General features: G+C 37.6%; 1 protein-coding gene across 2 annotated transcripts in view; it reads left to right on the forward strand.

Annotated features, from left to right (window-relative positions):
- The window catches only part of PRKG1 (protein kinase cGMP-dependent 1), a gene marked incomplete at its 5' end in the record, with an annotated part of 1,033,183 nt that overhangs the window by 924,812 nt on the left and 82,234 nt on the right, over window positions 1-26,137 (forward strand). The gene's annotated exons all lie outside the window — the stretch shown is intronic.

Genomic DNA, 26,137 nt, shown 5'->3' on the forward strand with positions numbered 1-26,137 from the left:
AGCAAACCATGTACTTGTTACACAGTGTGCTTACTTAATATGGCTCTTTTCAACATGAAATCCTTTGTGAAGATCTACTCAAGCAGTAAGTAAGTGATAGTTTATAATCTGATGTAAGCAGTAACAATGAAGCACGTAGTTGTCAGACTAAAAATAACTTCTGATGCTATTAGATGTTAAAGTTAAATTTTTATATAACTTCCTATAAAATAAAATTTTGCCAAAGCTCTTTGACATATTTGAGATTCTTTTGAAATGTAATTTCAAAAATGTTAGTTACTTTTAAAAAAAGGTCTTCATAATCTTCTCTTTCACTCACTCAATATAAATGGGCATTTCATATACTATAGGATAACAAAATAATTAAATAGATAAAATTTAGTGATAAGCCCATATTTCATGCCAGAATTTGATTACCAAATTTCTAGTGACCTAAAACACAAAAGAAATAAAATATTTTGCTCTAAGAATCATGAAAATAACATTCGAACTAGGAGTAATATGTTAAGAATTATAGTCGATGTTAACCATCTTACAGTTATGTAAATAAGATGACTGACTACCAGCTTAAAAATCTGAGCAGACTTACAGAACACAGTATAGCTGCATTCATATATATGTATTTTTTTTTCTGAGCCTTAATTATCAGTGATGGAGAAGTGACTGTGAGTGAGACTCTGCTCAGGATCAATTGACTTAATAGGAGTAACCATGCGATACTTTATGAATTCTGACCATTCATGGATTCACTTTCTTGCACTGCACTTCTAGGGAATAAGGAAACATATTATTACAAATACTAAAACTAGATTCAGACAGTTAGAAAGAAGATTCAGCCATAGTTAGTCCACTGAATATGAATCTGAACAAAGGCGAAAAGCTTTGGCTCCTGATTCTCACTCTTGTACATGACTCACAACACTTCCCCAGTCTCGTTACTTCTTTAATGTGGTAGCTAATAGTGCCTTTTAATTGATATCCTTATAGGAAAAAACACTCTGCTAATTTCAAAGAGCTGCAAAGGTAGATGACCTTGTAGTAATCTTTGGAAACATGCTTTAATTTGATAAATTAATATCTAAAAACAGATATCAATTATTACATATATTATAAAATATTTTACATGACTACAGGATTTTTTAATCATAGTTGAAATTGTTTTGTTTATATATTTTATCATTAAATTATAATTAAGCTAGAACATGCTCACAGGTGTCTTTTTATAAAGCACTAACAGCTTGGCCAAACAGTTATGGTTAAGAAAAAAGAAATAGTAAAATGACAGTCTTTATCAAGGTTCTTTCCAATATGTTTATTTGACTAGTAGATTTGCTAGCTTATAATTTGAACATCATAAAACAAACATACAATCTTTGGGATATGCAACATGATTTGATATAGATGTCAATTAGAAACTAATCACAGTAACTAAGCTAATTAGCCCATCTATCACCTCACAGAAGTTACTCTTTTATAGGTGGTGAATTGGTCAAATTTGGATTAAATTAATCACTGACCTAATCAATAACCATAGACTTGATGGGAATTATTGATTTGATAAACCAAAGATTAGGTCAGCAAGCAAAGGGGATCAATCACTAGTCATATTTTTTACCAATTAAATCAACTATTCACTGGACCAAACTTGGTTATGGAGAACTCTGATTAGATCAGCTACTAATCTGATAAGGCAGATGAATAGACCACTGTTCAGATGCCCTCCTTATTGGTGAGCTGTCTCAGAAGACACATTATCTTAGCAAATTTCATTCAGAATACATTTTCCTTATATTGCCTGATTATTATTAATACCAAGTCAATTTATTCTTAATATTCTTTAATGTTAATCATTATTTAGAAAGTGTGGTTGGACTAAAAAAAAAAATAAACCCATGATCTGAATTCTAAAGAGAACAATAAGTTTATTTCTTGAGACTGTTTTATAACAAATGTTAGAGTAGTTGCTGTGATGCCTTTTGCATTGTTAACACTTTATATAGTGCTAACAAATCAAGTACGAAAGTGTCTGAATTGTAGCCTTCCCTTAATCAGATGTCCTTTGCTTGGAAGAAGCTAACTAAGTTTCCACAGGGTAAGCTTTTTATCTGCATGGGCAAGCTTCAAGAGCTTTGTTACCACTCTTGCCTCTTCCTTCTGTTGATTACCTTCCCTTTGAATATATTTTACATTCACTCGCTATTTAAGGAACTTTTAAAAGTTCACCTGTACAGTGAAAACTAGGAACATCCTGTAATTGGTTTATATTCCCTGGATGGTTCTGTTAATGCCTTCAAATTTCTACACAGACCAGGAACCCCAGAGCAGGCACAGCTGAGATGATAATTAAGCTCTGCTGTGTAAACTGTATTGTTTCAAGTTCCTCTTTCATTTTGCAAAAATCATGAAATGTAAGGCTAATATTTCTTAAATCCACATTAAAATGATCATGTTATTTACCACATAAAAATGGTTACTTTTCTATGTTTATTCTTATTTGGGGAAGAAGAGATAAAGCAGAAATGACTTTGATAACTCATTCCTTTGGGATACTTAAAACTCAGAGGTGAGGAACTCATTACCTATTTAACACAGCACTCAATAGCAGACTGATTGCCCCAACTACATATACTATTCTTAGAAAACCCACAGCAAGCATGGAAATCAGACACACAGTCCAGGAAAACTGACTTGAAAGAAACACCCTGTTGACAGATTTGCAAAAACTCTTTTACAGAAGGATATGTGTCTTCTGCCTATACCACAATATGCCCTTCCTTAATTTATTCTTGATAGAAACTTTGCTTTTATGGTATGTTCAGCCTGTTTTAATTTCTAATAATTTTAACTAAAGACTTTTCTTTGTAAAATAAAGACTCAGAAGCAACAAGCAAAAGAACTTCATTCTTTTAAATGAAAATCCTAATTCATATATAGAACACATTCAACTTAGCTTATCATAAAACCTTTAAGCTTAACCTTATGCTCTTAACATGATTAACATTTGCCATCATTTATATACTCAGTTTGAGTGAATAAAGTGGGCAAAAAATATAATGCTGTTTTTATAATAAGGTTCACTTGTATTAAAATGCTTTATACCTTCAATTTTTATAAAAATAATATGGCAAGATAGAGAAAGAAAAAGAAAACCAACCAAGCTGATCTAACATGTGCTCCTAACAGCCTTTGTGTTATACTGACACTGACATGTTTCACACATGGTTCTTTTTTCCATTTGGCTTCATCACATCATAAACATACAACAACATTTCTGTTCTGCGGACATCTCAGTACCGCCTGCAAACACAGTGAATGCAAACAGTTTTCTAGATTGACTCAAGATAAAGCCTTACCTATTCGATTTATTCTTCTTTTGAATATACATTCTCAATCACTTCTAAAGGCAGAACACCTGAAAGGAAACCTCAGAAACCTCAGCCCATAGTGAAAGCCACTGTACACATTGGTCCATCCAGTTGTGCAAATCGCCCTGTGTTGTACCTTGATAGAAAAGTTGCAGCATTTTAGACCATTTGGTCCATCTGCCACCTGTTCGATCCTGCTGTCTTTTCTTGAAGTCTGGAGGTATTTGTATCCAGGTACTTCCGCTGAGACACTCTAATAGCTGTATCAATAGACTGATGTATACATTCCATGATGACCTAATTAGAACTAATACTGTTCTCCATGAGAATCTCATCATTATAAATGCCCATGTCAAGTATGGACATTCTTTATAACCTGCAATGTTACCTGTTATATAAACCTAGACTCCCTCTGATAACTCATAGTCCCCCATGCACTGGTCTTGCCTATGTTCATTCATTCCTTTATATACATTGATTTACTCAACAGATAACTATATATGCCTACATACAACATCCCTCCCCATAAAATAGTGACTAAAACAGACACATTCCTTGTTTTCGTGATGTATTTGGTTCAGTGTGAGAAAGATACCTAAATGTAGTGACTTCTATGATGAAGTGACATTTTCTGGACATTCAAACTGAATCCTGAGTAATTAGCAGAGGCTAGGTAGGCATTAGGTGAAGTGGGCTAGGCAAGGATGTACAGAGAGAATTTCAGAATAAGAAGCATTCGATGCAAATGGCAACTGAAATACAAGAAAGAAACAGTGAAAATGGAGAACAGGAAGAGCATGAGGCTAGGGAATCCATTTTTGAGAAATTTAGCTTTTGAAAGTCTGGAGAAACAATCAAAGAGTCTACAGAGACATGAGAGGTAAAAGGTAAACTGGATGTGTCCGCTTCACTGAGACCAAGAACAGAGGAAGGAGTCTTGGTCCTTTGGGGTTGTTATGCCAAAATGACAGATTAAGAAGACAAAAGTCACCAGGACCCTCCGGGGATACCCATGTTGCTTCCTTCCACAGGGAACCAAAACACCTCACTTGCATGCATTGTTCTATAAACAAATCTGTTGGATTTTAGGGAGAGAAGGGAGGGGGATGTTCAAGAGAGAACCATTGAGCCAAATCATTTTTTAGACAAGAGGCTTATTAAACTTAACAATAGGCAATATGGTGAAACAAGAGGACTCTAAAGGAGTGTCTGCCTTGCAGGACAAAGCAAGGTGTGTCCTACTTTAAAGATTTCCCAGGGAATGGGGAGGTCTTGCACAGCCAGAAAGCAGGCTTAGTTAATTGTGACCTATTACTGAAGAATGGAAGCAGGGCACTATGAAATCAGGGTCACTCTTTAGCTGACTAGGGAGATGGGCTTGGTTAATGTGTGTGATAACAGTATGTAAACCTTGTTTCGTCACCTTTGACCCCGAGACAGTGAGTGAGTCCTGCTTACAGCCCTCTCTGATTTAAGGCTTCATTAGCCGAAGCGCTTGAGTTCAGTAACAGGATACATGTAATAGATCTGCATCCCACAGGCAGAATAATTAATGTAAACAACGAAAAGGAAAATTAAGAAAGGAAAACAAAAGAAAGATGCAAAACAGAGCCTAACTAGCAATGTATGAGAAAACAGTAATGTCCAAAACCATGACAGGCACCAGAGATCTGACTTGTCGCTTCACACTGAAACAGCACAGCCACTTCCCTGTCCCACCCCCACCCCTTTTGTAAGAATTAACCAGACTATTGCAACTGAGTGCACCAATCCCTCAACTTGCTGTTGAAACAATCCGAATCTCACGATTAGTACTGGTTGATGGAAAGCTCCCTTTCTGTTTACAAGCTCATTTGCAGAAGAGTGTTTTCATCTGTTTGATATTCTCCCAATTACTTTTGGTGGTGAGACTTGTGGCTTGACAACACAGTGACAACGAGGAAAGATGGCCTCTCCTTCCATTTCATTAGTGGAGGTGGCCTTTGTTTGCTCCGTTGGTTAGTCATAGGGAGGTTGCTGCTGTTTTCCTTGCTCTCTGGTGTCAGATCTACCTCAGGCCTTTGATCAGTAACTCACCAAATGCCTTTGGAGGCATAAGAGGCTATGCAAATCAGAACCCATGAATGCCTTTGGGGTCATCTGGCATCTAGTAAAAATATGATTTCAAATGTACAATCCAGTTCACAAGGGGCTGCTCTTTTGAACACAGACTTTGAAATTTGGGCCTTTCCCCTCTCCTTTTTTATTACTTTTTTTTTCCTCTCAGGCCTCTAGAAACAATGATCTTAGCATTCCCACAATCTTACTGACAATTTACTTTAAACAACTCAGTCTTGATCTAAGCAGTTCTCAGGGAAATGGGGCTAGAAAATTGTTTCTTCCCCTGTGGAAAGAATTCAAGTGAGCAATATCCTGTTCCCAAACGAGAGCGCCACTCGGATTAAGGAACACTGCAAATGGCATTGTGAACGAGTCCTCAGACCAAATTGGAACTTTCTTGCCACTTGCAGGCTGAGCTGTCAGAGGATAGCCCCGGAGTCTGGGCAATCAAGATTATTTTCCATTTTATTGCAGAGAAAATGGTAGAAAACAAGAACATTTTGGAGCCTTTGGCCCTGAGGTTGGTTTTTAGCCTTGCAAAAGCTATTTACTCTTGAATTCAAGGCATGTTGTCAGGCTTAACAAGGGGCATAGACTGGTTTTCAGGACCATCAATAGCATCATTAATACTTCAGAGTGACTCGAGGTTTCAAAGATGTAAACTTTTCTCTCAAGGACAGTGAGACTGATTCAGTTGCACTTTTAGAATGCGATTTCAACCGAAAACTACTTAGCCCAGGATAGAAACTTTTGATGGATTTCATTTTAGAAATTAAAGCTCTCAAAGGTCATTTTTGCTAATTTCTTCTGCACTTTGCCTATCTTTAAGACTCCCCAGGAAGCAAGACTTTATAGATGGGAATTCCAGAATGTCCTTGCATGCAGCCTTTCCTACTTAACAGGCTAAAGATAACTAAGACCCTAACTCTGCTTATTTGCTTGATGAATGCAGACAAATTACCGAATTGCTACCTCGTTATTTCTTCCTTAAAAAAAAAAAAAAAAAAGCTATTACCAAACAACAAATGGGGGGATGAACTAAATGGCTTATAAGCAGAGAAACACAAATGGCCAATAACTATTTTTAAAAGTGTTCATTCATACCCCAATGACGAAAATGCAAATTAATACTACCTTGAGATGCCACCTCACCCCAGTCACAAAGGTTGTCATCAATAAATCTGATAGCAGATGTTGGAGTGGATGCGAAAAGAAGGGAACCCACAGGTCCCTGTAGAGGGCATTGCAAATTAACGCAGCCATGTGGGAATCAGTTTGGAGACGATGCAAGATGGACCTATTATATGACCAGCTTTTTTACTCCTGGGTATATACTCAGATAACTCCATACCCTGTCACAGAGATATTTGCACACTTTTTGCCATGTTTATTGCTGCTTTTCTCAATATAGCACATAATTACAAGGAACTTAGTTGTGCATTCACAGATCAATGGGTACGGTACATGGGCTTTATTATTCAGCTCTCAAAATGCAAGAAGATGGGTTGACTAAAATTTTCAATACTAAGCATGGTCATACAATCTGTAAAATGCATGTTCTCCTTTATGCATGGAATCAAGCCAATAATCTGTGTGTATATGATTGTATGCATGCATATATATGTGTGTGTATGTCTCTGTGTATATATATCACAATATGTAAAGGTTAAATATTGGGGATGTGGAAGGATTAAGTGCAGGAAATGGACACAAGCTAGAAAGAGGACATAAAGCTAATTGTTTTTCTAGTTCTAATGCGTGGATCTTTCATTTTTGTTGGTGGATAATTACAATCAAATATATTTGATAATGAAAGTAAAATATCCAATATGAGATTTTACAGCTTAATTTAACAATGGCTCCTCTAATTGTATAGGGGTTTGATAAGATATAACAACTTTGCAACCGGTTAATTTCGCTATGCGATATTTTTAATTTACAAGTTTTCATTTTAAACATATGTTTGAAAAATTATAATTAAAAGGAAACCATAACGAATCAACAAATAGCTATGTGTGTTTTTGAACAGTAAGTTATATTTCTTCATTTTTTAACCTTATGAATTGTCATAGTACTTACATTATTTAAAATGTTTATAAAAATTAGGTTGATTTGTATGCAGTTAGTTATGGTAATTCAAAAGAGTTAAATAAATTAGTTCATACAAACAGAATTTTTCTTTTCACTGTTATGCATAGAATTTTTCACTGTTTGATGACATTTAAATATGATAACAAGCCAGGCTATTTTTCAATAAAGAGCTATTAGAAGATTGTAGAGTACTTTAAAACTAGAAAATGTGGTAATATTTCCCCGTGAATCCTTTCTGAGAGAAATCATTTTTAAGTAATGACTTAAATGGCAGCACAAATCAGTTTTGATACAATAAACATAATATTCTATATTAATTTACATTTTTAACTTGTTACTAGAAAATGACATAATATAGAATTCGAGAGTGGCTATTGTTCACACCATTTGCATGTCTCACACCATTTGCCTTCCCTGCATAAATTACAGCAATCAGTCAGCTTTAGAATGTATCCCCATCACTTCAGGCACCAGGCTGCTCATTCTTCCCAAACCACGCAGAGCTGTGAAGGGGGTCTGACTTCTCTAGTCCTCACACTTGGAGCGAGCGTTATAGATCCCTCAACAAGTTACCGATTGAGCACATTGGGTAGTTGTGACCCCAATACCCTTGAAAAGGAAGTAAGACAGCTTCTAAAAATACTGACTCTAAGACCAGTTTCAGTTTAAGGGCTTGGAGGAGTCGGATCTAAAAGCAGTTCCCCATCTGCTGTTTGTTTATATGGTTTAGAAATTTTTTTTTAGCATACTATGCCTGTTATGGTAATAAACTTGATTTACAGAACTGCTGATTTCGTTCAAAGAATATGTTTCCCTAAGCCAGATTTTTCTGCTCATCACATCAGAGTGGAAATTATTCATGCAGACGCAGAGGTTTCTCACTCAAACCTATTAACTTTATTATAAAAACAATTAAATAAACGATGGATGTCTGACAACTTTGCATTTTAAATAGGCTCGAAAGTTTTCCAGCCGTCTCAGAAATAAATGGCCACCCACATGGACATGAGCAGACACCCAGTGACAGATAGGACTTTGACAATATAAACTAGGGGGCGACAACAGCCTTTTCTTCAGAAACTGTTTCCAAAAGCTCAGTATCTTCTGTTGCGTTTAACGTTGAGTATCAGAGAAATGATTTCACTCACTGGCACAAGCTGGGGAGTCGGGCTGAAGTTAAAGGAAGCAGAGTTACCAGAGAAGTGTTGAATTATATCTGTGTACATTTTAGCCAATGTACACAGGAGACCCATAAGGTCACATGACCCAGAGACTAGCTGTAGAGTGTTTCTGAATCACTACATTTTTCACATAATGAAAATACTGCATAAGGATGCATGTTTTAAGAACACATTTTGTGAAGATATACACATGCCTATAATTGTGAAGACAGGACTATGATACCCCACTCATTAAACATAAACATATGCCATTAACTATAACATAAAAAAAAAACTGCATTTTTCAATGTAAGTTTCTCTGGCTCACAAAATTCAAAAAAAAAGTAATTTTCTCTCTGAAAAGTACACACGTAGTCAAAAACCAAACAGATAATATTTAAAAACAGAAGCTCTTAGACCAATGTTTCTCTCTTTGACTGAAAACAAAGCACAGTATCTAATTTACATAGTTTCTCTTTTACATAGTCATTTAAATACATTTACATAATACTTTATTTTTAAATACTTAGATTTTTAAATAATGCCAATATCCAAGAAAATTAAGAAACAGAGAGCTCACTTTATTATTATAAGAATATTTGATCATGTGTAAGCTACTAAAATAGTTCAAATATTATTTTACAATTTCTCATGTGATGAGTAGAGGATTTTAGAATTGGATCACTGATGTCAGGTAACATATTCCATTATGATTGAATTCAAATTGCCAATTGCTTTCTAATGCAGCTGTGTTGACCTATCAATCTTTATCATGTAAATGCAATAACAGTCTTAAGAACAGTATGGCCCAATACATTTATTGATACCCTTATTTTATAAGCCAGCCCTTTGACATTGTGTGTAATTGTAGGAAAACCACGGCTCTCTGTGTCGGGCCCATTTCAGGCTGGATAGTTCCAACGGTTGGAGGTGGGGAGAATGTTTGGTAGGATGCAGGGTGTTTAACCTTTGTCTCCTGGATGTCAGCACTGTATCACAGCCCTCAACTTATATGTCACAGCAAAACTTCTATGCATTGCCATGTAGACACTGGGGAACAGGACAGAATTATAAGGTGAAACACTCAAAAGCTACTATTAATAGATACAGAAAAAAGAGCCTCCACTTCCAACAGAAATGCTTAGATGTAGCAACAGTATCACATATCAGACTTGTAAGGATTTCATTTTCAATTTGAAAATGTATTGTGGGAAAATTAATTTGCTAGATTCTAGTTCCTTAGATGCTCAATCTTTGGGTTTAAGATGTCAGCGTTGTAAATTAGCTGAATTTAGAAAAACGGTCTCTTTTTGATTTATTGTATTGTTGACCAGAATTTTTTTTTTACACTGGATGTTTCTCACTGAAATCGCCTGAAAATGTAATTACTTGGTATAATGCAATGAGTTTTCATCACATTCAAATAATTTCTTGGGATATAATTTTAAAACCTTGTATTATATTCAGAAAGAAGAACATGGAAATAGATTTACATAATTTGAACACACACTATTACATTAATAATATAATGCAAATGCATATTGGAATTTGAATGTATTACAGAAGAGAATAGGTTACACGCAAGAAAGAGAGAGAGAGAGAGAGAGAGAGAGAGAGAGAGAGAGAGAGAGAGAGAGAGAGAGAGAAATAGAGGTGCTTTTGCAGACCAAAAAACACATACTTAATGAGCCTTTTCAAATAGTCCAAACAGAAGCATTTTGCATTATACAATCCATGAACCTGTTTTATTAACTTTTAGGAATATAGGGCATGGTGTTCTTTAAATTCCTCCTTTGTGATAATGGCTAGTAACATATTTCGCCAACACCATGCCACACTGTCATCCCACTGCCTGCTGGCATGGCTCAATTTTTTATGAGCTTCCAAGAGTCATTCTGGTCAGTTTCACTTCTTGCTGATTGAAGAAACAGCCAAAAACAACTAAGGAGGTTCCGTCTTGCCATGCCATGAGTTTCTGGTACCTATGCATCCTTTGATGAAGAATGGGAATATGATGAAATTTTTGTGTAAGAAAACAGTCAAAGATGACGTAAGAATCTCAACTTGTGGGGCTGGAGAGATGGCTCAGTGTTAAGAGCACTGATTGCTCTTCCAGTCCTGAGTTCAAATCCCAGCAACCACATGGTGACTCACAACCATCTTTAATGAGATCTGATGCCCTCTTCTGTGTGTCTGAAGACAGCTACGGTGTACTTATATGCAATAAATAAATCTCTTTAAAAAAAAAAAAAAAAAAGAATCTCAACTTGTCCAAAAAAAAAAAAAAAAAAAAAAAAAAAACAAGGAAACTAAGAAGTTATAAGAAGTTAGTACCTGTTTCAATTTTGTTCCCTGTGACTGTAATAAAAGGAAACAAACAAAACCTGTCAAAAGCAACTTAAAAGAGAAGAGATTTACTTGGGTCACAATTCTAGGGTATACTTCATCACTATTGGGGAATCAGACAGCAGGAACTTGAAGCAGTTAGCCACATCCTCAGTCTAAGAGAATAAATGCATGCGTGTGCTCAATTCACTGTTAAGAAGTTCAGGATTCCCTGTCATGATTCACACTTAGGCAGGGTCTTCCCATATCTGCTAATAGAGCTAAGACAGAGACATGCCCACAGGTCAACCTATGGTTGACAGTGACATTAAGACTTCTTTTCCAGGCACTTCTACACTGTGAAAGGTCCACAGTCCACACTAATCATCAGTGTTCCCTGCAGTGTTTATTATAAAACAGAATTTCTTGGTGGTTTTGAACTACAGGTTCAAATAAGTATGATTCACTAAGTTCATTTAGTGGATTGTGGCCAGCACTTTTACTGTTAATGGGTTATTCCTTAGGTATATGAATATTGCTCTGTGATTTTGTATATTTGTGATTTTGTATATATTATGTATACAATGCATACATAAACTTGTCATGTGCATATGTAAGGGAAGGATTGGATAAAAATTGACTTTGTCATGTGGCCTAGAGAAGGAGAGTTTAAAATGCACAATAAAGGAGCTAAGAGCAATGCCTCTTTCCCAGTTCAGTTGTGCTATTTATGATTATTTCATTCTTTAATAAGCAACCAACGTGTCCTAGTCAACTTTGTCTGCAACTTAATGCCACCAAGATTCATCTGTGAACAGAGTCTCAGTTGAGGATTTTCCCAGCTCAGGCTGACCTGTGGGCATGTCTGCTGGGGAATGTTTGCTAACTGCTGTAGGATGGCCCACTCCCTGGTGGATGGCACCATTCCCTAGACAGATGGTCCTGTGCTCTACAAGAAAGCCAGCTAGGCATGAGCCTGTGATCAAACCTGCTACCAAGCAGCTGCATCTATGGTTTATGCTATTCTTTTTTTTTATTTTTTTTTTCTGTAAAAAAAGTTCTTTGATTGCAAAAATGCTCTATGGAATCACAGGCATATCTTGCTTCAAGTTTTGGCTTGAGTTTTTGCCCTGATTTTCTTCAATGATAGGCTGTGAGCTAAAATAGACCATCCTTCCCCTAAGTGGCATTTGGTCATGGTATTTGTCACAGCAACAAAACAAAACTATGTGTTTTCCTATTTCGTGCATTACCCAGTGACTATATATTGTCCTCCATGCTTATGAGTTAGGAATATAGAGACGAGTTTGGTGGTTTATAGCATTAACTGGTTTTGCAGAAAACTGAAGTTCAGCTCATCTGCATAGGTAACAGAGACTGCCTGTTAATTCCTAGAGATCTAATGCCCCCTTCTGGCCTTATCAGGAACTGCACTTATATGCAAGTCTCCCTACCCCACTCCAACATGCATACATACATACATACATACATACATACATACATACATACATACATACATACATACATACATATTAAAATTTGACTAAAAATAAGACCTCATTTTAATAGCTGAATAGTATTTCATTGTGTAAATGAACCACGTTTTCAGTATCCATTCTCTGGTTGAGGAATATCTGGGTAGTTTCCAGCTTCTGGCTATTCTGAATAAAGCTGCTATGAACATAGTGGAGCACATGTCCTTATGGTGTGAGGGAGCATCTTTTGGGTTTGTGCCCAGTTGTGGTATAGTTGGATCTTCAGGTAGAACTATTTTCAAATTTCTGAGAAAATACCAGACTGATTTCCAGAGTGGTTATACCAGTTTGAAAACCCACCAGCAATAGAGGGGTGTTTCTCTTTGTCCACATTCTAGTCAGCATGAACTGTCGTGTGTGGTTTTGTTCTTAACTATTCTAATTGGTGTGAGGTGAAATCTCAGAGTTGTTTTGATTTACATTTTCCTGATGATTAAGGATGTTGAACATTTCTTGACATTCTTCTTGGTCATTTGAGATTCCTCTGTTGAGAACTCTCTTTTTAGCTCGGTACCCCATTTTTAACTGGGTTATTTAGTATTTTGAAGTTTAGCTTTTTTAGTTCTTTATATATTTTTTGGTAGTAGCCTTCTACTGGATGTAGGGTTAGTGAAGATCTTTCCCCAATCTATAGGCTGAACTCTATTTAAAGGAGCATCCCATAACTTTGCCTATTTCAACCTTTTCTCTCGATTTCTAGCACTTGTGAACTATTTCTGCTTGTAGTCCAAGTTGTTAGACCCCAAGCCCCTTCTCTCTCAAAAACTAAAAGAATATCTACTGCCACAAAAAATAAACTAATCAATCAATTAAACTTCTTTAAACATAGCTACCTTAAGAACTTGTACAAGTGGGTCGAAAAGGAGAATCTAGTAAAAATGGAAAAGAAGTGTCAGCAACATCTGTTTCTTCCAGATACCCATGACCATTGCAATCCTAAGTCAGAGCAGTGGTGACAATGTGACCGTGGGCGGGACAAGGGTCACGAGGCCCTAGATGCCCTTCCACTTCCTAAGGGTGTATAGAAGGTTAACAGTTGCTATGGGGAGATCTTCCACCACCGTCTAGTAATTTGTAGATTCCTGTAAGTCCTCTGCATTTGTGCTCTTATTTATAAGTAACCCCAGTTAAACTCATTGGTTCCCTCAGACCAGCATGGGTAGAATTGTTCTTTTCATCCTTTGTTGTCTTCTCTGTGGCATATGAATATAAATGGACCACCCAGGGATCTTCTTGTAACATCTTTCAGTATCCTAAGCACATGCTCACCTAGTGATGGTCCATAAACAGAGACTAGAATATCATTATCATAAGGAATAAAGTAAGCTATTGCTTTGAATTTTTAAATGCAAAGCACGCGGTAGGCAGAGAGAATACAAAGTAGAAGGTAAGTTCTCTCCCACTGGAAAACTTAACCTCTAATAAAAAATATCCAATAATTACAAAGATGATTGTAGTGCTATTTTGTCAGAGGGGAATGATGAAGTGCTGGCTGAACCCTTTGGAGGAGCATCTCTGTCACCCTAATAATTTATTTATTCTTTAATCAAAACATTATTCTTTAAAAAGAAAAAAAAAAGGGTTTTAAGCCAGGGAAGGACTTTTAAATTTATTTATGGATAGCTGTTAATTTTTTCATCTGAAATTTTATAAGATAGGGCTGCTGATAAATCTTCAGTACAGGAAAATTTTAATCTTTATACCTAACAGTAAACCCTCTGAGTTTACAGTTGTCACCCAAAGGGCTAAGCATGGTCAGGAGTTTTCTTTGCCCTCGATCTTTCAGGACCCGGTGGACCAGCTTGTTTCTCTCTCAGTTACTAAATTAGGTGAGCACTGTTAGGTCGGGGTGAAGTTGGATTATGTTTTTTAATGCAAGAATAACAAAAACGAAGCCTCATTCTGCCTTTGGGGACTGCTGCTGGGTTAGAGCAAGTTCTTTAGTTACAGTGTAGCTTGCATCCTAGTTAGCCCTTCAGAAAATGAAACTTGACTCACACAGATGAGTGTACTGTGTGCCTATGTCTGTATTTATCACATTATAATGTCCATTTACTGTAAATTATAATTCCTCATCTGCATAAACCCTCAACAACCAGAAAATTCAAATACTCCAAATTAGTTTTTCCATAATGGATGCAATAATGCTGAAGACCAGGAAAGCCAACATAATCCCATAACCATCTAAACTACAAAATGAAATCTTATTTGTATTCATTACTCCATCCTTTGGATGCAGGTTACTTATCAATATAACTTGTACAAGGAAAACAGCAGTAATTTAAATACTCAAATTATCAGAACAACTCAAATCTCAGAGAGATTGGAAATTTCAAATGCCTTCTATTAAAAGCAATTATAATGTTATTGAGAAAGGCAAATGTGTTTTAGAGCATTTCCTGAAATGTTAAGGTGCTACATAAATATTACATAATCCTGTTGACTTTTGATGATTAGGAGTTACTGTAAAAATATAGTCATACTTAGCTGTATGTCGTGCCGTATGTTGAGCTTTCTTCATCACAGAGATACTCCTGAAGAAGCTCTCATAAGCTGGTAAACTGAGGCAGGTGTCCTGATGCACAGTCAGCACTTCAGGTTGCTTTGTTGCTCTTAAATAGTACTGTGGACTATGCCTTTGTCTACAAACTTACTACATTCATGTTCAACAGGCTGACAAGAAAAAATTCTTAGTTGGTTCAATGAGTTTGAAAAATCTTTTGTGCTTGGTCTTTTTGTCTCTCATCACTTTAAGTTGATTCTGTGTCTGCGCAGATAGAAGTCTCCCATCAACCTATGTCAAATGGTTTCATACGTGACTCGATGTTTTCTGTCGGTTTTCTCCTTTTGTTTTTAGATGATCACTGTCTGTTTTCATCCTCCCCTCTATCCCTGTTAGCTACATTTCTTCTCTTGAAAAAATCTTAACCTCATCAAGCATAGAATGATTAGACAGCTTTCCCTGAAACATCTCCACCCAGACAAGCAGGCAGGCGTGTGCTCTGCCTTTTCCACTGGTTATATTTGCACACGAAATAATTGGTGTCCTGCTTCTTTCTGGGTGACAAATGAGGCCTTTAAATTTTATTTTCTTGCACATTTTTGTATCATTATGAATTCATGGATTTTTATATTTTAAGTATAATTTCAACATATTCAGTAATTTTCTGCCTGCAGCTCCCTCGGATTGGTTTGTTGCTTCCTCTTGACATGACTCATTAGTTGCTTTCTGGGTAATTGCAATGCAGCAGTAATTTAAATGCTCAAATTATAAGAACTACCCAAATGTCAGGGAATCTGGAAAACTCAAATGCCTTCAATTAAAACCAATTATACTATTACTGAAATAGGCAAATGTATCTAAAGCATTTTCTGAAATGTTAATCCACTGTATGAATATAATATAGTTCTTTTGTACTTATATATTCAGAAGATTATGAATATAGCAATAATTAATGTCAATAGTGATGAACTATTGCTTTCTAGGTAGCAAGATGATCTAAATTCACTATGGGATACTGGTTCCCTAGTCTTTCCCCAGAAAAATGTTCAAGGAACCCAGGTTACTTCTGTCCAGAAATGTTGCAAAAGGGCCTTTTCATTTCTAAGCATTTGGGTGTATTTATTACTTAGCACAGAATGCCGTGCCTCCTTCCCATCTGTTCCAAGACGCAGGAGCACAGTGTTACCAGTGATGCTGTGGTTATATTAGAAACCTTCCTTCACCAAGCATGCCAGGTAAAGCTTAAAATGGATGGATCCAGAGATAACAAATAACTGCTTCTAAAAGTGGCTGCTGCTCTGGGTTTTTCCTCCCAGCAGAATTTTCAAATGGTTCCATAAAATATACAAACAAAAATAATCTCCCTGTCTTAGTCAAGGTTTCTATTCCTGCAAAAAACATCATGACCAAGAAGCAAGTTGGGGAGGAAAGGGTTTATTCAGCTTACACTTCCACATCGCTGTTCATCACCAGAGGAAGTCAGAACTGGAACTCAAGCAGGTCAGGAAGCAGGAGCTGGTGCAGAGGCCATGGAGGGATGTGCCTTACTGGCTTGCTCAACTTGCTTTCTTATAGAACCCAAGACTACCAGCTCAGTGACCCTCCTCACTTTCTTATAGAACCCAAGACTACCAGCTCAGGGATGGTACAACCCACAAGGGGCTCTCCTCACTTGATCACTAGCTGAGAAAATGCCTTACAGTTGGATCTCATGGAGACATTTCCTCAAAGGAGGCTCCTTTCCTTGTGATAACTCCAGCTTGTGTCAAGTTAACACAAAACCAGCCAGTACACTCCCTCTACAACTTGGCACCAAATAACCAAATCTCCATTTAAAGGGTGATGTTTTTTCCAGCTAGAAATATAATTTCTTGCTTTTAAAAGATTAACCACTGCTGTGTAATGTATGTGAGAGCCCACTGTCTACATTCTTATCTACAGGAATAACTAGGACCAGAAAGGAAAGCAACCTGAGCAGTTTCTTTATAAAATGGCCATGTTCTACCATTGTGTTCCTTCTCTACGGTTGCCATGGAAACAGCATGGTTATGCCAATGAGGAATGGGAGAAGATGGCTGCTATTAAAATGTAATGATCATAGGACCAAATACTTAGGATTAGAAAGTACTTGAAATTAATGGGATTAGTGTTGGGCTCTTTAAGTAATGGAAAACTAAATATGTGATTAACATCTAATATTAATAGTAATAATGATAAGATTGCTATTGCTTCTTTAAAGTCTGCAGTTATTTTGTCCCTGTCTCTCTACCTTTAAAAATATAAAACTTACTACTAAAATACTTAGTTGATGAAACTAATTATAGGAGAAGAAGTGAATTACACTTGGCTATATCAGTGATAATCAATTAGAAAAACATTATTTTATACCTACTGATAACTTTATAGCATAAAATTATATCCGGGCAATGATATTTTTCTACTTGTAGAGTGAATATGACAGTACCAACTATCCAGAAGCATCAGACATCTATCTGATCAAGCAATAAATGGAATGTTTTACTGTATGAGTTAATGAATGTGGAATAATTAGCAGGGTTTTCTGGGAAGGGATCCTTAAGGTGACACTTATAATAAATTACAGCAGCTGTCAGCTGCTCCAAACTAAACTTACATAAAGCACTATTTAACAGTTAGGTGAAATGAATGAGAAATATTTTGCTAATATTGCTGCTTAGATAGCTTTGTGTTGACAAAGTAGATTATAGCTCAGGTGTTTCTTACCTCACAACTATGATCAATGGCACAGAATGAGAAAATAAAGACCATAAAATAGCATACACCAGTCATCCTAGCACCTCAGAGGATGAGGTAGGAGGATGTCAGTGAGTTTGTGGCCATCTTAGGCTATCTAGAGAGCCGTTGTCTCAATATTGAGACTGGTGGAGAGAGACATAAAGAGAAAAACAGAGGGAAGAAGGGAAAGGAAGGGAAAGATGAACAGAGGAGGGAGAGAGTGCAGGAGGGAGAGAGGAAGGAAGAGAGAGAGAGCAGGGAGGGGGGAGAGAGGAAAGGAGGGAAGCAGGGCAGGGAGGGGGAGAGAGGAAAGGAGGGAAGGAGGGCAGGGAGGGAAGAAGAGCAGGGAGGGAGAGAGGAAAGGGGTATGGAGGGCAGAGAGGGAGGGAGAGAAGAAGGGTAGGGAGGGAGAAAGGAAGGGCAGGGAGAAAGGGAGAGAGGAAAGTAGGGGAGGAGAGCAGGGAGGGAAGGAAGGAAGGAGGGAAGAAGGGAAGAAAGAAGGAGAGAAATGTCAAATGTATTTACTGCTCAAATGACTCAGAATATTTACTTTCTCTGGTCACTTTGTTGGCTCAGTTTGCCTTTACCTCAACTTCGTGCTTATGACTTACTCTTTTCATTTTATTTAGAAACATTTACCACCAAATGATGGCATTGTGTTTTACTACAGATGTGTGTTTTCTGTATTTATCAAACTGAATTGTAAACATGAAATGTCATCAAGTATTTTTAGCTCAGTTGGTCTCATTACCCCTTACTATCATTGAGTTGAATCTTTTCCTAAGAAACAACATGGGAAAAGTGTTTTTTTCACTCAAATGTGGGCAACTCCCAACCTTCTTTTCTATTTCACTCTAGATGCTGAAAGGCATAGGCAATACAGAGTGGATTTACTCATTCTCTCCCTCTCTCCCTCTCTCCCTCTCTCCCCTCTTTTCTCTCCTCTTTCCCTCTCTCCCTCTTCTCCCTCCTCTCTCCCCTCTTCCCCCTCCCCATCTCTCTCCCCCCTCCTCTCTCACCTCTTCCCCCTCCTCAGCCCCCTCCCCCTCCCTCATTCCTTCTCTCCCCTCTCCCCTCCCCCTCCTCCTGCCACTCTCCCCTCTCTTTTTCTCTTCTCATCTCCCCTCCTCTCCACCCCTCTCCTCCTCTACCCCCCTGCCCTTCCTTCTCTTCCCTTCCCTTCCCTTTCCTTCCTTCCCCTCCTCTCTCTCCAGGGTCTCTATCTGTAGCCCAGGCTGGCTCCAGACTCTCTGCGGTTCTTTATCTTAGTTTCCTAACAGGCAGAAACCATGCAGCCTTTGTACCCTCAGAGTTGTTTAGAAAAGCTCGCCAATCATGGTTGCCACCTTTCTACACTGAGCTAAATCTTCTAAATATTTTTTGTTCTATTTTATTGATCACTCAGAAATAACAGCGCACAAATCAATGTCATTCTTATTGGCTTCTAATTGCAGAGTGTCCGAGTGATAACCAGTTTTTACATTTAATTTGTCTTTAATTAATTATAGATTAAATAATTGAGTATTAATGAATTAATTGCCATAGTGAAATCATCTAAATTAAAAACTGACAGCCACTCAGATATTCATTAACAATGTGCAGTTTTCACACATATACACTGGATATGGTAGGGAAACATCCACCCTTGTGATTTTTATGTTTCAAGAAAAAAATGAAGAGAAAATGAAAATTGACCTTAATTGTGATGTGTGAAACCATTGGTTCAACACATTAAAAAAGCAAATGTGAGCTCACATATGAATCTTGCTTTTGTTAACATCTTACCTGACATTATCTGAAGGAGGCTTTTAGCAAAAGCCAAAAAAGCGATCTTATTCCCTAGAAAGTATCCCAAGCAGATGAGGAGAAAAGATTTTATAAGAAGGATATAGTTAGACAGGAAATTAATTAAAATAGAAATTAGAAAAACAAAGTCCACCAGCTTGGCTAGGAGTCATCTGAAATCTATATATTTAGCAGCAAGGAAAGATTGTCATTTTGGTTTGATGAAAGCGGGAACTGTCTAAAGAGACTGCAGGGTGTGTGTTAGCTGCTGAATTAAATGTTGACTTGCTAAAACAGTGTTGGTTAGAACACTGGGGATCCTGGCACACAGGCCCTGTTAGGAATACATGCTAAGGATAGAAATAAAACTTCTTTTATAAGATCTTCAAATACATTATACGAGTGATACGATATTTTAGAACCTCCCTGAAATAATTATGAAAATCTTATGTGGAGTTTTTTGTACAATTATGTGATTGATGTTAACTAAACTGTATATCGTGCCTATGGAATACAGAGTTAGTAAAACTGAATCTTTAAGTATGTAACCACCTTAGATAATAGTCATTTCAGATGGTCAAATTGCTAGGAAGTATAATAAAACAGTGTCATACATGTACTTAGTTTTTGCAACCTCACTGTAACTTTGTTATGTACTCATTTTTAAATATTTCATTTTATTGATAAAGAAATGAGCAAAGTCAAATACCTCCCTATTTGCACAGCTGGCGAGTAAAACTGTTTATGATAAATGTCTAAGAGTCATAGATAAATGACAAAATTTTCATCACAAAATCAATTATAAATCAAAATTAAAATTTTGCCAGTACTAACAGGGGAAGGTTTCTGTCCATGTGATTCTCTAGCTTTAAGTGCCCTGCAGAGCAGCAGACAGAATTTCAGAGAACAAAATGAAACCGTTTCTTTTGATTAGCATATAATTTATTCTTATTTTGTCTAAATTTGAAACAAGGTGTGAAAGGATAAAATAATTGACTAGTCTTTCAAAATAATTTTGTAGCATATAATAACCTTTATAAATGGAAAATAAACACACATATAAAACTGTCATATCCAAATGCTTTGAGCTATACCAAAAGCTTAAAATTTATGAAGACAGCATTAATCAACTTTACCAATTGCATTAATAGTCAAAAAATTGTTTTTCCAAATTGACTGATGAGTTGAAAAAGATCCAGGTGGTTTTCTTTGGGGGGGTTGTTTTTTTTTTTTATGGAGGGGTGGGCATAACACCCTGAAGATCCAGAAAGACACTTGACTAGATGTAAGAGTAAAATCCATTAGACGGGCTTCGTTTCTAATCCTCATATGGTTAAGGGAGTAAATTGCATAATACGTGGGTAGCAGGTCATCAGGCGCAGATCATGAGCTGAGCAGGTTCCGAATCTTTCCTGCTGCTTTCCCAGTAAAGTTGCCACACCACCTGAAACACAAATCATTTGTTCACTGTTAGCAGAACCGTGCTGCCTGCCTACCCTGCGTAGAAATGAAGGATCTGATCATACCATCGTCTCTTCGGATGAACAGTTTTCAGAAATCATTTCAGAAGTATCAACACCATGCTTGGCTCCACACACTCCTTGCACTAAACGTGCTAGCCATTCACCGCCCATAGTTTTGAAGTGAACAGTTTTCTTAAAGATGATATTTTTCCTGTAAATGTTCACTGAACAGCCTAAGCTATAAAGCGACAAGATAAAGTGACAGATTGCTATTGAAATCCCATGACATGTTACAGAGAGCTACAAGGCTTTCCTTGACATTCAGAGACTTCGCATATCTCATAGTAAAATTAAGGAAGGAAACATCTACACTGAGCTTCTGCTCGTGGGCTCACCATTAAGCTCATAGAGGAACTGGAACCCTCTGCTTGTTCCCGTGAAGTGTTCCACCCTAGCGTATGTGATGGGCTCACATTGAACGTCAGCCATAGCCTGAAGATATACAAATAGACAGGTCAGTAAGGATGAGACTCTGAATACCGACCCTGTCCCTCATTGTTGCCAAGCCTGTTTTAGTACAATCAGAATAAAATTAACAGGAGACTAACACCAACACACGGGTCCTTGTCATGCTAATAGATACAGCTTTAACCAGTGAGAGAAAAGCTTCCAAGTATAAGCTGTCACCCAAACTTGAAATGGCCATATCCCCTAGTAATTTTGATAATTCTGGTTGTTTTCCTTGCTAAACATTAGTGCTGTGTGGTTAATCTACTTGAAAACCTTGAAGACCTCCAATATCAGAGGCTCATACACTGAGTCAGTATATTAAACTCACAGAGCTTTGAAGATTAAAAGAGATCTCCATTTGGGGTCTGCCATTATACAGACAAGGGGTCCCAAGTGACATGGACTCAGATGCTTTGTGGAATCTCTAGAAGTATGGTGTTTGCACATTACTTACTATGTGCATGAAATACAGAAGCATTGTCAAAGCTTCTCATTAGTGACAAGTAGCGTGGTCTCTGGGGTACCTGAGGTACAGTTTGGGGCACTGATGCAGTTAATTTACAACCTGCTGCCCAGATGGGATTTTCAGATTTCATTTATACCCCTGGGAGTTCACAACTCACAGGGTTTCATTACTCATGCCAGATCATCTTTGAGTTTGATTCTATTCTCATAACTCTGACAGAGCACAAACACAGTGTTTTAAATATTCTAGTTGTTTGTCACGCCTTGTCTAATGTCTTTTGTGATTCAGTTACTTTGTCATTTCCCAGATAGTACATGTTAAAACCTGAACATCTGTAGCACACAATTTTGATATAGTAAATTTGAAAACTGCATCTCTTCAAGGTATAATTGCTTGCTTTAATTGTCATGCAACCTGATAAAATATTTGCACCATGTAAGGGAGTTGTTTGGGTGAGAACTTCGTTGATGATTAATATATACATTGTTTTACGACTGAAGATTCAAAAATGTAAATTGGAGAATTTGTATTTACAATGGCACACAGTGTATTCTGCCTGAACAGAAAGGAAAAATAATTTTGTCATGTCTGATAATGAGTTTAGGAAAGTAGAGACAGTGAGCAGACACGGCCAAGAAAATATATAATAATTAAATGATAATAGAAGTATTTTTGCTGTTGTACTCAGTTTCTATAGTCAACATAACAAATCACCACAAGCAGTCTGGCTTAAGAGAAGTCTGTTCTTTCCCAGATGAAAGCCCAGACATAATTAATGAATACCATGTGGTCGTATTCCCAACCCGACCACACTCCTGATTCTGGAGGAGAACCCACAGCTTGGCTTCTGGCTTTTCTTGGTTTGTGGCTGCTTCAATTCAGTCTTTACCTCTATATTCATTTGGTTTTTCAGTGTGTGTGTGTGTGTGTGTGTGTGTGTGTGTAACTCATTTCTTTTTAATATAGTATTTTTATTGATTATTTGGGATTTTTCCCAATAATACTCATTCCTCAGTTGTCCATGGTTTGCACCCACCCTTGGGACTTCCTTATCCCTCTCCAAAATAAGCAGAAGGAAGGAGGGAAGAAAGGAAGGGAGGGAGGGAGAGCAGGAGGGGAAGAGGGAGAGGGAGAGGGAGAGGGAGAGGGAGAGCAGGAGGGGGAGAGGGAGAGGGAGAAGGAGAGGGAGAGGGAGAGGGAGAGGGAGAGGGAGAGGGAGAGGGAGAAGGAGAGGGAGAGGGAGAGGGAGAAGGAGAGGGAGAGGGAGAGGGAGAGGGAGAGGGAGAGAGGTGGGTCTACTTTGAGTGTTGGCCATATACTCACTGGAGCATGGTCAAACGTCCAGCACCCATTCCCTTAAAAACCCAGTCCCCCTCCCCACTTCCACCCCCACCAGAGGCCATCAGTTATGGAGAGCTTCACTATAGCATCCTTATCACAAGTTTTAAGAATTTTCTTCCGTGGCTTTCTGTCAATGCTGTTTCCTTTTTGTGGGGGAGGGGTGAAGAGGGTTGAGGTTGTCACTTAGGACTCACACAATTTCAGGATAGCACCCTCCTTGTCCCTAAGTCTGTAGCTTTAGCCATAGCTGCTGGGAGGTTTAGCTCAGCAGTAGAATACCTGCTTAGGATGCAGAAAGTGCTTGTGATAATAACAATCTGTCAATCTATCAGTCAATAAACAAATTGCCAAGACCCTTTTCCCAGATAAAGTAACTTTTGTGAGGTGAGTGACCTATCAAAGAAAGGTTAACTGGTTAACTAACCCAAGCGATCATGACCGTGTTCCCTTTCTTACTATACAAAATGGCATTCTGAACAAATCTAAAGTGATTATTGATGATGAATAATTCCTATATGGTCTTTTTCCTGCCTCTGTCCCAGCCCCAAAATCTTTTTTTTTTTTTTCTTTTGGATCATTATAGAATAGCTTTTCAAGTTTTCAAGTATCTTTCCTTACACTTGACATTTTGTGACTGGATATGTATTTATGTACTACTTACCACATCTATGATTGCCTGGGAAAGTGTAAGAGGAAAATTCTCTTCCACCTCTTAGAGGGAAAAGGTACTAGATCATGCCTTGTCTTAGGTTTTCATGGCTGTGACAGAAATCCATGGCCAAAAGCAAGTTGGAGAGGAAGAGTTCTTTTTTAAATTACAGTTTGTAGTCAGTCTACCATAGAAGGAGCCTGGAAGCAGGAGCTGATGTAGTGGAGGAGCAGAAAGTCACCAATTCCTTTTCTCAGACTTGCTAAGAAGCCTTGGGAAACCCTGGAAGATCATGAAAGAAAAGGACACATGAGCAGATCTTCCCATGGTTGTTAATTAGAGCTTACCCTCACGGCACAGGCCTGTAATTGCAGCAGCTCTAGAACTGCTGAACAGAACTATCACACGTTCAGGACTCACATAGTCTATAGAATATGTTCAGGGCATGCCTTGCAACTAAGCGAGTCCTGTCTCAAAAGGAAAAGTAAAAACAGGGCAGAGTCAGAGGTGGGAGAGCTCTTGCCTCCCTTGTCAAAGGCTTACTGGGAATTTGAACTGACTCTGAATTAATCATTCTATTTTTTTCTATTTAAGCCCTTTATTTCTATTAATACTTTGAGCTAGAATTGTTGTTGGTGTTGTTGTTGTTACTGTTATAATTCCAGAGAAGAAATCAGAGGTTTAACCGGTGGCTATAGGTTTTAATGCTACATTGCAAATCAGCATCAGTCAACCTCAATCCAGAATATCTCCTTACAGGACTCTTTCTTATATGCTTGGCTTTAAATTGAGAATTTATGTGAGTAGCTAGATTTAACTGTGACAATATGCCTTGTTCATATTTCAGCTGGAAGCTACTCAGCATAAAATGCCCGTGTGTGTGTGTGTGTGTGTGTGTGTGTGTGTGTGTGTGTATGTGTGTGTGTGTGTGTGTGTGTGTGTGTGTGTATGTGTGTGTTTAAGTTAGCTTTAAAAATAGTGGTTTTATTATGGCATGTTCCTAGACATTATACTTTGTTCTTACTCCTCTCCTCTACTGCCCTTTCCATTTGCACCCCCACTCCTGCTGATCTCCTTCTTTCCAAATATTCATCCCTCTACTTAATAGATCACATTACTCTCTTATTCTCTTCTCAGATCTCCTTAAAAGCAGCGCAGTTGTTGTTGTTTTTTAATTGCTCAAGTCCTCACGAATGTAGACAGCTGAGTTCATCGTTAAGTCACCATTATCAGATCCACCTCAGAGCAAAGGAAGCAAATTTACAACTACTCAGAGATAATATGGGGCCACTTAGGCACATTAGTGTTCCACAGGAGTGTCAAATGACCTTGTGTGAGACTGCAGAGAAAGGGTCCTTAGGGCAGAGGCAAAAGCAGTAGCAAACCAGTCTTGCCCTAGAGGCACTTAGATATTTCCTTCCTATTTATTTAAAGAAAATCTATTGACAAGGCTTATTTTTAATGGTATCTTTTACATTGTGATTATAGAGTTTATAAATTCTGAATAATTTATATTACAGATGTCTGTATGTGCATCTCTTCTAATGAACCTGACCACAGCTAAACTGCAAGGTTCCCAGTAAAACCAGGTCTCCCTTTAACGAACTAATAGCTGAGTCCTTTATTGTGCCAAGGTCTTCAAAGGGTTTAACACTTTTTGTTTGGTTTGATTTTATTTTTCTTTTCAAAATTTTACCACTAAAGAAAGTGTGCTTGAGCAAAAGACAAGATGTAAATTAAGATGTTTCTCCAACTACATTATTATGTTAAGAAAAGTCTCAATTTAAAAACAAACAAACAAACAAACAAAAACAAAAAACTATAGCCTAAGAAGTTAGCTCAGTCTGCAATGTGTTTTTCCAGGCAAGCAGCAGACGCTGCAGTCTAACCAGCTGCTTGTGACAGCTACAGACAATGTTTGAGCCATTGAGAATAGTCAAGCTTAATAAAATTATTTATGGGACCCCAAACTTGGATTTTGTATAATCTTCAGGTGTCACAAAGCACTTGCATTTAAGGGTGCCATACCTGTTGTTAGCTTGTTGACCACTCAAACCAGGCTCAGCCCTATAGTTCATTCATCTTTTCCC

Source organism: Micromys minutus (genome assembly GCF_963924665.1).
Source record: "Micromys minutus genome assembly, chromosome: 2".
NCBI classification, from domain to species: domain Eukaryota; kingdom Metazoa; phylum Chordata; class Mammalia; order Rodentia; family Muridae; genus Micromys; species Micromys minutus.